The sequence below is a fragment of the Cricetulus griseus genome, chromosome X (genome assembly GCF_003668045.3).
Source record: "Cricetulus griseus strain 17A/GY chromosome X, alternate assembly CriGri-PICRH-1.0, whole genome shotgun sequence".
Classification (NCBI taxonomy): domain Eukaryota; kingdom Metazoa; phylum Chordata; class Mammalia; order Rodentia; family Cricetidae; genus Cricetulus; species Cricetulus griseus.
Window position 1 is genome coordinate 115,964,055 of NC_048604.1, and position 10,117 is coordinate 115,974,171.

The window sequence follows — 10,117 nt, forward strand, 5'->3', positions numbered from 1 at the left end:
GGATTAAGATATTCAGGGTCCATCTGTTTAAAATGCAATTACTGACATCTCCTGACTGTAGTTTGGAAGGTACTATGCTTACATTAAGAATTTAAGAAATACACCATGTAAGATTTTCCTTTTTATTTAATGAGTTGTTTCAAATGATCATTTTAAGCCAGTTCCTCTTTGACTGTGAGGCTTTTACACATGCCAGATTCCATGTATTTATTGAAATTCTCTATAATGTTAACTATAGAAGCATGGTTCCACACTTGCTTCTTGACATTTCTTATTGATTTTAGTATTTTCCTTAATGACTTACCTCTTCTCTACCAATTTAAAATGCATATAAAACTCAAGGTGAATCTCAAGGAGGGCAATGATAAAGGAAGTTGATATTTTAGGAGGCCTAAAGGTCTTATCAAGGTTGAGGCATCAGCTGTATTTAAATCTCTTATCTATCTAATTATTTTACCACTTTGATTAAATAAAGGTAAAATTGGTATTGATGAAAAGAGAAAGCACAATCAGACAAGCAGATAAGCAAATAATTGAACACAAATAACTTTTAATTATACTTACTTAATAGAGTTAAGGAACAATGTCAGGTGCCAACATCACTTTTGCAAAACAAAGGGCAATGTCAGGATGAAAACAAGAAAACAGCACACAGTGTTCAGAAAATTTTGGTCAGTTTCAAAATTGTGAAATACTTTCATATGACTTTGATTCCAGAGTAGCTCTAAATCATGAGTGAAGGACATGTTTATGCCTGTCAATGAAGACACGATTTTTCCTCATCCTTTCACATGCTGTGATCTTTTGTAGACACCTATGAAAGTCTCCAGGTTCCTTCAAACACAAAATTGGATGGGCTTGCAGGCAGTTTCATCTGGCAAATTTAAAATTCTGTTCCGCTTAGAATCATAGTAGGACAACTAGCAAATGGCCTTTGTTTTAAGTCAATCTTATAGTTTCTCTTAAACAAAATAGTGCACTTTCCTTTTCACCCCTTCCTAAGCCAGATTGCCTGGATTAGCTATCCTTTCTGTCTGGGCTTCTACTGCCATGATTCAAACATATGGGGAAAAAACCACATGGTAGTGATATCTTAGTTTGTGATTTATAACTTTATGGTGTATGAAACAATACAAATTTAACAGAAAATGAGCATGCAATTCAATTTTTAAACCTTTTTCTATTTGAACATCATGCAGTCCAATAAGCTCCTGTGCTAGACAGCAAGAGCAAGTCACAGTGCCCACTCAACTGCATGATCACAAAAGGAAATAACCAGCAGTTTACTGTGTACTGTGTTGCTAAGCTACAACTTTCCATAGAGTAGGCATTTTGAATGCATGAGCTTATTTGGACATAACCCCCATTATAAGTTGAGGAACATCTGAAAGCTAACCAACACATGCAAAAGAGATGTGAGTAGCACATGCATTAATTACAGAGGGAGACTCTGGGTTAGGTGACTCAATGACATCAGGAATTGAAGGTGATCTTCATACATTACTGTCATCTGATCTTGATTGGGAGAAGCCTCCTTTTAGAAAATGACTGGATTGCTTTCATGTTTCTCATTGTTTTGAATAAGCCAGCTTTAATTGCAAATTTTAACTGGAAGAGTGGGGTTGTGGCCATAGTAGTGAAGTGATTTTGTGAGCCAGTTTTATACTTCTACTTTCCACTGGCAGGCCAAAAATTGCTCTTGGCATTTTAGAGTGCTTTGTATTTTTGAGGTACTTTGCAATCATTAATTACTTTATCTCCTTTCTATTTCAAATGGGGTAGGTTGATTAGCATGGCAAGGTTATGCAAGAACGGTAAGAGATTAGAAACTCACTGTGTTAGGCAGTTGATGTATTAGGAACAGCATTCTTTGTTTTCACATCATGTATGGAGAAAAGAAACCATGAGAAGATACCATTTCCCAGCCGGGCGTTTGTGGCACATGCCTTTAATCCCAGCACTCAGGCGGCAGAGGCAGAGGCAGGCGAGATCTCTATGAGTTCGAGGCCAGCCTGGTCTCCAGAGGGAGTGCCAGGATAGGCTCCAAAAAAGCCACACAGAGAAACCATGTCTCGAAAAAAAAAAAAAACAAAAAAAAAAAAAGAAAAAGAAAAAGATACCATTTCCCACTGAGAAACATTGAATTTGTTTCTTTTTTTTTATCTTTGATCAGTTTAGAGGTTGGCGATTAGATTTAAAGTGACTTTTTAAATACAATTCCAAATGATAGATGAAAGAAAGAACCAGACATCAATACTTGTATTACTAGGAAATAACTAGAACTTGCCTACAACTAGGACAAGAGTAGACTCCCCGTATACTTGTAGTTGTAATTTTCACAAGCTAGTATTTATCAAGGGCTGGCACAGGCATTTTCCTACAGCACTCTACAGTCTACTACAATATTTAATGCTCAAAAAATCTACCAATTGCTAGTGCCACCTCTTAATTTGGGAAGAAACTGAGCCTTAGAGAGACTAAATAATCTGTGTACAATAAGATTCTTTCCAACCCATAAATAACTCCCAAACTTTTGATCTATTCTCCTTATAACCATTCCCACATGACCTGAATATTCCTTAATGGAAGTACACTGGGTAACAATATATGAGTTACTTGATTCCTTGGAAGAAATTGTCCAACTGATCTCCACTGAAGAACTGTGAAGGAAATCAGGGATTGTGAGCATCCAAACCCAATGAACAAGCCTCAATGCAGTTCTAGGTAAACTTTAATATTGGGTAAAAAATGTTTTCATGAAATTTATCTTCTAGACATGTCTATGTCCCACTGTATAAGCAACAGAGTTGTTAATAGTGGAACAGCCTTAAGAAAAGATGGCTGGAGCAAACCAATAGCTTAAGGTGAGGCAATGTCCTTGTCTAGCAGATATGATCTAAGACAATCTAGAGAAGACCAAGACGAATTCACAAGTAGGCAAGATTCAAGGCTGGCCAGCCGAGAGGGGGGCTGGTGAACTTCTGTGCCTCAGTGGCCCCCGGATGCTGTGGGATACCAGGCAGGTGGCTGGCACCATGAAGAAGTGGACATCGGAGAATGTCCTTGACCACCCATGGAAAATGGTTACCACTGCTGCAATGCAGAAATACCCCAAACCCAAAAACCCAAGTGTGGTTGGCATTAACATGCTGGACAGACATGTAGATCCCTCTAGAAAACTGCACAGCCACAGATTTGGCAGGGTGGGCCCTGCCATCCATTGTGAAGTCTCTTACTGGTGCAGTAAGAATGAAAACATATGTAAGAGCATTCTGTAGTTGATCCGGTAAAAAAAAGATAATGGAGCTCAAGTTAACTAACATCTCATTTACAAATATGCTCTTAGTAGATGAGAGGCTCATTTATAAGGTGTATCTCCAGGACCCAGAGAAAACAGTCCTTACCCAGAAAGCCATCATCACCGTGAAAGGGGTCAGCCTCAGAAGCTACCTTGAAGGACTCACGGCAAGCACCATATTTTCCAATGCTAACAAAGGCCGAGAAGTGATGGACTGGGTGATACTGAAACTGAACGCTGAGACTGGAGAATTGACAGCACCAGCAAGAGGAAGCATACGAACACCAGTGGTGGCTGCAGCAGTATTGATGGAAAAATGACAATGTAAATTGGTGTGGAGCCACAAGGTCCCCAGGACTCTCCAAGCTGACATCATATTTATTTGTTATTTAAAAGATACAACTATTTCCCTAGTGTCAGATTTCTCTTTAAACCTATAATGGCTCCCTCTATTAAGGTATCTCTTTTTTTTTTTTTTTTTTTGCTTTCCTCTATTCTTCCCCCGATTCAGTCTTTGGAGAGGCTACCTTAAATGCCTTTCCCCTATAATGAGATTGATGACTACTTTAATGGCATCATAGAGCCTTCATCCTGACGGAAGCAGTAGCAGAGATTCACAGTCAAGCACTGAGCCGAACTCTTGAAGTCTAGTTGTGGAGGAGGAGTGATGAGCAAAGGGGTCAAGACTATGCTGGGGAAAACCACAGAAACAGCTGACCTGAGCAAGTAGGAGCTCACAGGCCCCAGACTGACAGAAAACCATCATTGTACTGAACCAGGAACCCTGAACATGGATGTCAGTTGGAGCAGCCTGGGCAATCTATGGGGCCTTTGAAGTGGAACCAGTGTTTAACCCTAGTATACAAATGGAGTTTGGGAGCCCATTCCACATAGAGGAATACTCTCTCAGCCTAATACACACGGGGGAGGGCCTAGGCCCTGCTGAAAAAGACTTGACAGTCACTTATGATTCCCCATGGAAGGCCTCACCCTCCCTGGGGAATGGATGGGAGGATGGGAGGGAGAGGGAACTAGGATTGATATGTAAAATAAGATTGTTTCTAAATTTTAAAAATATAAATAGATACAACTATTTTAGGTAGATTTTATTATATTTTTTAATGAGCTGAGGTAAGGCTGTAACTTTTGATCAAAACAAAAGATGGAGAGCTTCTAAACCAAAGTGGTCCTCTGAGGTGGAAGGGCTTGAGGGAACTGACTGAAGAGTCTTGTGTTCATGTGAACAATTCACGGGTTTGTTTGTTGTTGTTTAAGTACTTAGAAGAAATGGATGTTGATTTTGAGTCTCCTTAGGTAGAATCTTAATGCCTTTCAGGTACTGGAACACTGTCTGGCTGTGGACCATCGAGAACACAGTCCAGCTGCCCTAGAGTCCACATAGTTGTCCGATGCTGTGAACTAGAACAGTCTGTGTGAGGAACTCACTTGAAAAAGAGAAATTGTATAATTTCAAATGGCATTAATTTGTATAAAATAACTTGCCCCGTTTGGAAACCAGTGTTTGGATTTGGTACTTAAGTGATATTTTTGGAGTAAAAAATTAGCACTAAAGTAATATATGTCTCCAGAAAAACTAGAATTTTATTGTATTAACTGGTACTGTATTGATTTGCCAAAATTTTGTGACTCAGTAAAGGCATTCCTATTCTCTAATTTGTACTTTGTGATTTCACATGTTGTATTGGGGACTGGTTATGTTAACTGAAATAAAGTCATTGCCTGACACTCTTAAACAGGAGAGAGAGAGAGAGAGAGAGAGAGAGAGAGAGAGAGAGAGAGAGAGAGAGAGAGAGAGAGGTATCAACCAGAAAGATTGCTACAGGTTTCATCAAGAACTAAAATTGGGAAAGGGGGCATTCACCAAGCAGTGACTTTTGAGGGTATTCAAGGACATATGACCTGGGCTTTAAGAGAGAATATTGTCATGGAATTTATTTCCCAGACAGTGCTTTTCTACTAAACTTTTGTCAACAGAAAACAATGGCAAGGTTCTCACAGGGCCTCCATTCTTCTGGCCACATAAGTGTCTGCTAGTCACTTAGATGTTTGATGAACTTTAAACCTTTGTGATTTCCTTGTTTGCTTAATGCCTGATAGCCTTTGGTGTGCTAATAAATCTGCTTTATTCTCAGGTTGATCTCTGAACTTCTAAGGGGTGGGATAGGAATCAGCCTATGGGAGAGGAGATGGATCGAGAATTCTGAGTGGCATCTTGAGCTAACAAAGATATCCTTGAAAGAGAATTGGCCCCATGCATCTCATCTGCTTCAGACACAAACTTGGATTAATTGCCATACTTACTTGCCTTTTTCCAGTCTCATAAATTGTGCTGTGCATTTCACAGTCTTCTCTGTTTGGCTGAAATTTACCAGATCACAAAAAGAAAACCACTCAGCAAGAGTTGAGATTTTTCTGTTGCTCTCTGAATTCTGAAAAATTTTTAGATCTGCTCAAAATCAAGAGCTAGCAGAGTAAATGATAAAGGGAGAATGATTTCAACGGTAATACGATCTATTTCACAAGAGGGAAGAAAGAAATAGTAGAACTCAATCCTTTGATCAGCATTGCACAGTGTTCAGAACTTTGGTCTTTAAATGTCTCAATTGAAAGGGTATGGTGAGGAAGGGGTGGAGATAATCTTTACTGATTTCACAGTTTTCCCTACAGCCTGCCTGTTTGAACAAATATTTAGCAATGACGTAGAAAGAAAACATCCCTGAGTCAATATTTTTAGTCAAAGTCCCATTACCATCTGTTAATTGAACAGTAATTTTCAGACTTTCTATAAATCATGAGCTCCTTGGATGACATATTTATACATGGAAAGAAAAATATAGCCAGATGATAGGTAATTTGGTTTTTTCACTATCTTGATTCAATTTTATTTCCTATTGCCAGTTCTCATGCACATCCAAGCTACTTGCAGCTTATGAAGTACTGCCAAGATAATAAGAATTACTGGATTCTCCAGCATGCGGATATGACCTAGGACAAAAAGGGAACATAAGAAAAGGGAAATTGAACACCAATCTATAGGGGAAGGGGCTCAACATAAACCTAAATCTTTAGATAAAACAACTAAGAATGGATCATGGATCTGAAATGGATATAAAATGTAAGGCTATAAAATCTTTAGAAGACAACAAAATAAGATGGTAAACTGAACTTGATCAAATTACAAAGTTTTGTTTAATGAAAGGTACTGTTCTGAGAATTAAAAGAATTAAAAAAATCCAATAAAGGTCTCATACCAAGGAAACACCCCCTCCACACACATGTATGTGTGTACACTAAGAAAAAACAATTCAGTTTTTGAAAGCAGGCAAAAGGATTTAACCTATATCTCTCAATAAGGGGGATGACAACTAATCACAGGGAAGAATGTTTGACATTATTATCCTGTAGTGAAATGGAAGTTATTATCAACATTTAGGATAGTCATCATGAAAAATACTGACAATACCAAATTCTTACATGGATGTGTAACAACTAAACCTTTCTTGTATTCCTCACGATACTGAAAAATCATGCAGTCATCCTAGAGAGCACTGAAAGTTTCTTCAACAGTTAATTAAACCCGTATCTACTGTGTAATAAAGCCTTTCTTTTATAGTTGTTTATCCTAGATAGATAATATTTATATTCTTACCAAAATCTATGCACAGATGTTTGCAGAAGAACTTTTAACAAACTCCCTGAACAAGAGATAACCAAAATGTTACTTAATATAAGAAATTAGGAAATAAGCTGATCCACACAATGAGATACTGCTTAATAAAAAAGGAACACAGTAGTGACAGTACAATAATGTGGATAAATGATATATCTCAAAGGCGTTATGATGATTTAAAGAAGCCAGTCTCATTTGTAATAGCCAGAAACTGGAAGCAGCCTAGATGCCCCTCAACCAAAGAATGGATAGAGAAAATGTGGTACATTTACACAACGGAGTACTACTCAGAAGAAAAAAACCAATGGAATCTTGAAATTTGCAGGAAAATGGATGGAACTCAAAGAAACCATTCTGAGTGAGGTAACCCAACCACAAAAAGACAAACATGATATGTACTCACTCGTATGTGGATTTTAGACATAGAGTAAAGGATTACCAGCCTACAATCCACACTGCCAGAGAAATTAATAAACAAGGAAGACCCTAAAAGAGACAGTGTCCCCTGGAGAAGGGTAAAGGGCCAAGATCCCCTGAGCAAATTGAGAGCAAGGGAAGACTGGGGAGGGAGCTACGAGAATGAGAAGGGAAGAAGAGGAAGGATGCAGAGGTCATGAGGGAGCAGAAAGGTTGAGTCAGGTGTAGATTAGAAGAAAGGATATGTGATAGGTAGTGTTTTAGTTGGGGGTGTGGTAGGGGAGGAAGGGAGGGAGAAGGGAACTGGGATTGTCATGTAATTCAATCTTGTTTGTAATTCAAATAAAAAATGACAAAAAAAGAAGCCAGTCTCAAAGGAGTATATACTGTATGGTTTGTTTGCATTACATTAAGGAAAAAAGCAAAACTATAGGGAAGAGAGAAAAGATTAATATTTCATGGCTTAGGAGAGAAGGGAATGTGATTACCTGTACATTTTAAAGGTAGTCTTCTGTTGTTAGAACTATTCTGTGCCCAGGTTGTAGTGGTGGTCATCCAATCTGTACAATTCACACAATTATATAGTGGGGTACTTCAATAATCTACCCTCAAATGTAGGTAGGTCTTAAAATGCATGTAAACACAGAACAAAGTTAAGGTTATGATATACTGATTTGCAATTTTATTCAATAATAGAATATATCAGGCCAGAGATATGGGCTAGTGGTTAAGAGTACATACTGCTCTTTAAAAGGACCCAAATTCGGTTCCCAGCATCCACATCAGTCAGCTCACAATCTGAAACTCCAGATTCAGAAGGTCCAATACTATCTTCTGACCTCTATGGGTGCCTGCATATGTGCTCATGCTCACACCACATAAAAATGCACACTCTCCCTCACAAACAAGCACACAACACATAATTAAAACTCAAATAAATCTTTAAAGATCAAATACATTAATTTAAACAAAAATGAAATTATATACGTATTGTTTTCCATTTGCAAGTGAAGAAACTTACCTGTTCAAGGTCATTCAACCAATAAATATGAATCTGAAGCAGAATCCACACCTCTTTGAAAGATTTTGCTGTTTCTGTATTGTTCTATGAGAAATAAACCTTCAAACACAAAGCTAATTTGTGTTGTTGGCATTTGACAACCAGTGCATAATTTTAAAAAAGTCCAGAATGCTTTAAATAGTAAAGACATTTATTATTTTACATTGCAAAGGGGTTCGGTGGTAGGGAAGGTCATGAGGTTGGCTGCTGCTGAAATTTAATAAGGTCATGAATGACTAAGATTCATGCCCTCCTTGTGATGCTGCCTATCACAGTCCCATTCTAAGGTTGCTTCCCCTCCTGCTCACATGATATGTGCTCATCTCAGACACCAAAACAAGCCCTCTTTATTCAAATCCAGCTTAAGGTATATCACCCTTAACAATTTCACAAAAACGTTTAAGATCTAGACGTGTACTGTATGCAAATGCTGTGATTCTAACTCTCTAAGTATTTATTATTATATATGTATGTGGGGAGTATATGCCGTGAGCATGTGTATATATGCATGGGTGTGTTTGCGTGCATATGTGTGTGTGTGTGGGGGGGCTCCTGTAGATGCCAGTAGAGGGTGTTGGATTTCCTGAAGCTGAACTTAGAGGCAGCTCCATCCAAAGCAAGTTCTGAGTCCCAGTTTCTTATTTTCTATTTCTTTTTACAGCCCCTTCATATGTTCACCTCCTTCTTACCCCACAGTAATCTCTTCATGTTTTGCTTCCACTTCTCTCCTTACTGCATGTCTCAAAAGAGTACCAGATTGATGTTTTCAGTACACAATGAAGATAATGATGTATGTCTTCTAGTCTATCCCAGATTTAAAACTTCATCAGTCTTTCCTGGACAATGGATTACATTTACTCCCTCACCTGGTTTTCAAGGTCCATGACAGTGTAGCTTCAGTAATACCTTCCAAGCCTTGGACAAAGGGTGGAAATTGGCTGTAAGCAGCAGTGTACTACTGATGCCCACTCAAAGCAGCTTGCAGGAAATATTTTTTCCACTCAGTTTTTCCGAACTCTGTAATTACTGAAGTCACATTCATAGCTTGAAGTTGGTTGTTCTAGGAATATTCATATGACAAAAAAGAAAGTGGTATGAATCATAACATTTTGTTTTGAAAGAAGTAGACATCAAGCATTTCCCAGCAGTCTCAAGCCAACTCATATTAAAATTGAGAATGAGTGGGGAAGGTATAGGAGACCAAGATGATGACACTGATAACCTCAAAGTCCAAGATAAGACGCTTTAAACTCTAACCTTTAGAGGAAGGCAATGCAATCAGGGGGTTGAAATGTTGGCAAGGTGGACTGGGGATAAGGTTGAATTAATTCCTCAGAAAGCAGGCACCAAGGAAGAGATCTGTTTTAGTTAGGGTTTCTATTTCTACGACAAAACACCATGAGCAAAAGCAAGTTGGGGGGGGGTGTTATTTGGCTTACACTTCCATATCGCTGTTCATCATTGAAGGAAGTCTGAACAGGAACTGAAACATAGCAGGAACCTGGAGGCAGGAGCTGATACAGAGGACATGGAAGGGTGCTGCTCACTTACTTGTTCCTCATGGCTTCCTCAGCTTGTTTCTTGTAGGACCCAGGACAACCACAATTTTCTGGGAGCTCCCCAATCAATCACTAAGAAGTGCTCTACAGCA

General features: G+C 38.6%; 1 pseudogene; it reads left to right on the top strand.

Annotated features, from left to right (window-relative positions):
• The first annotated feature begins 3,035 nt into the window (after positions 1 to 3,035).
• On the top strand, positions 3,036 to 3,643 carry LOC100761606 (annotated as a pseudogene).
• The last annotated feature ends 6,474 nt before the right edge of the window (positions 3,644 to 10,117 follow it).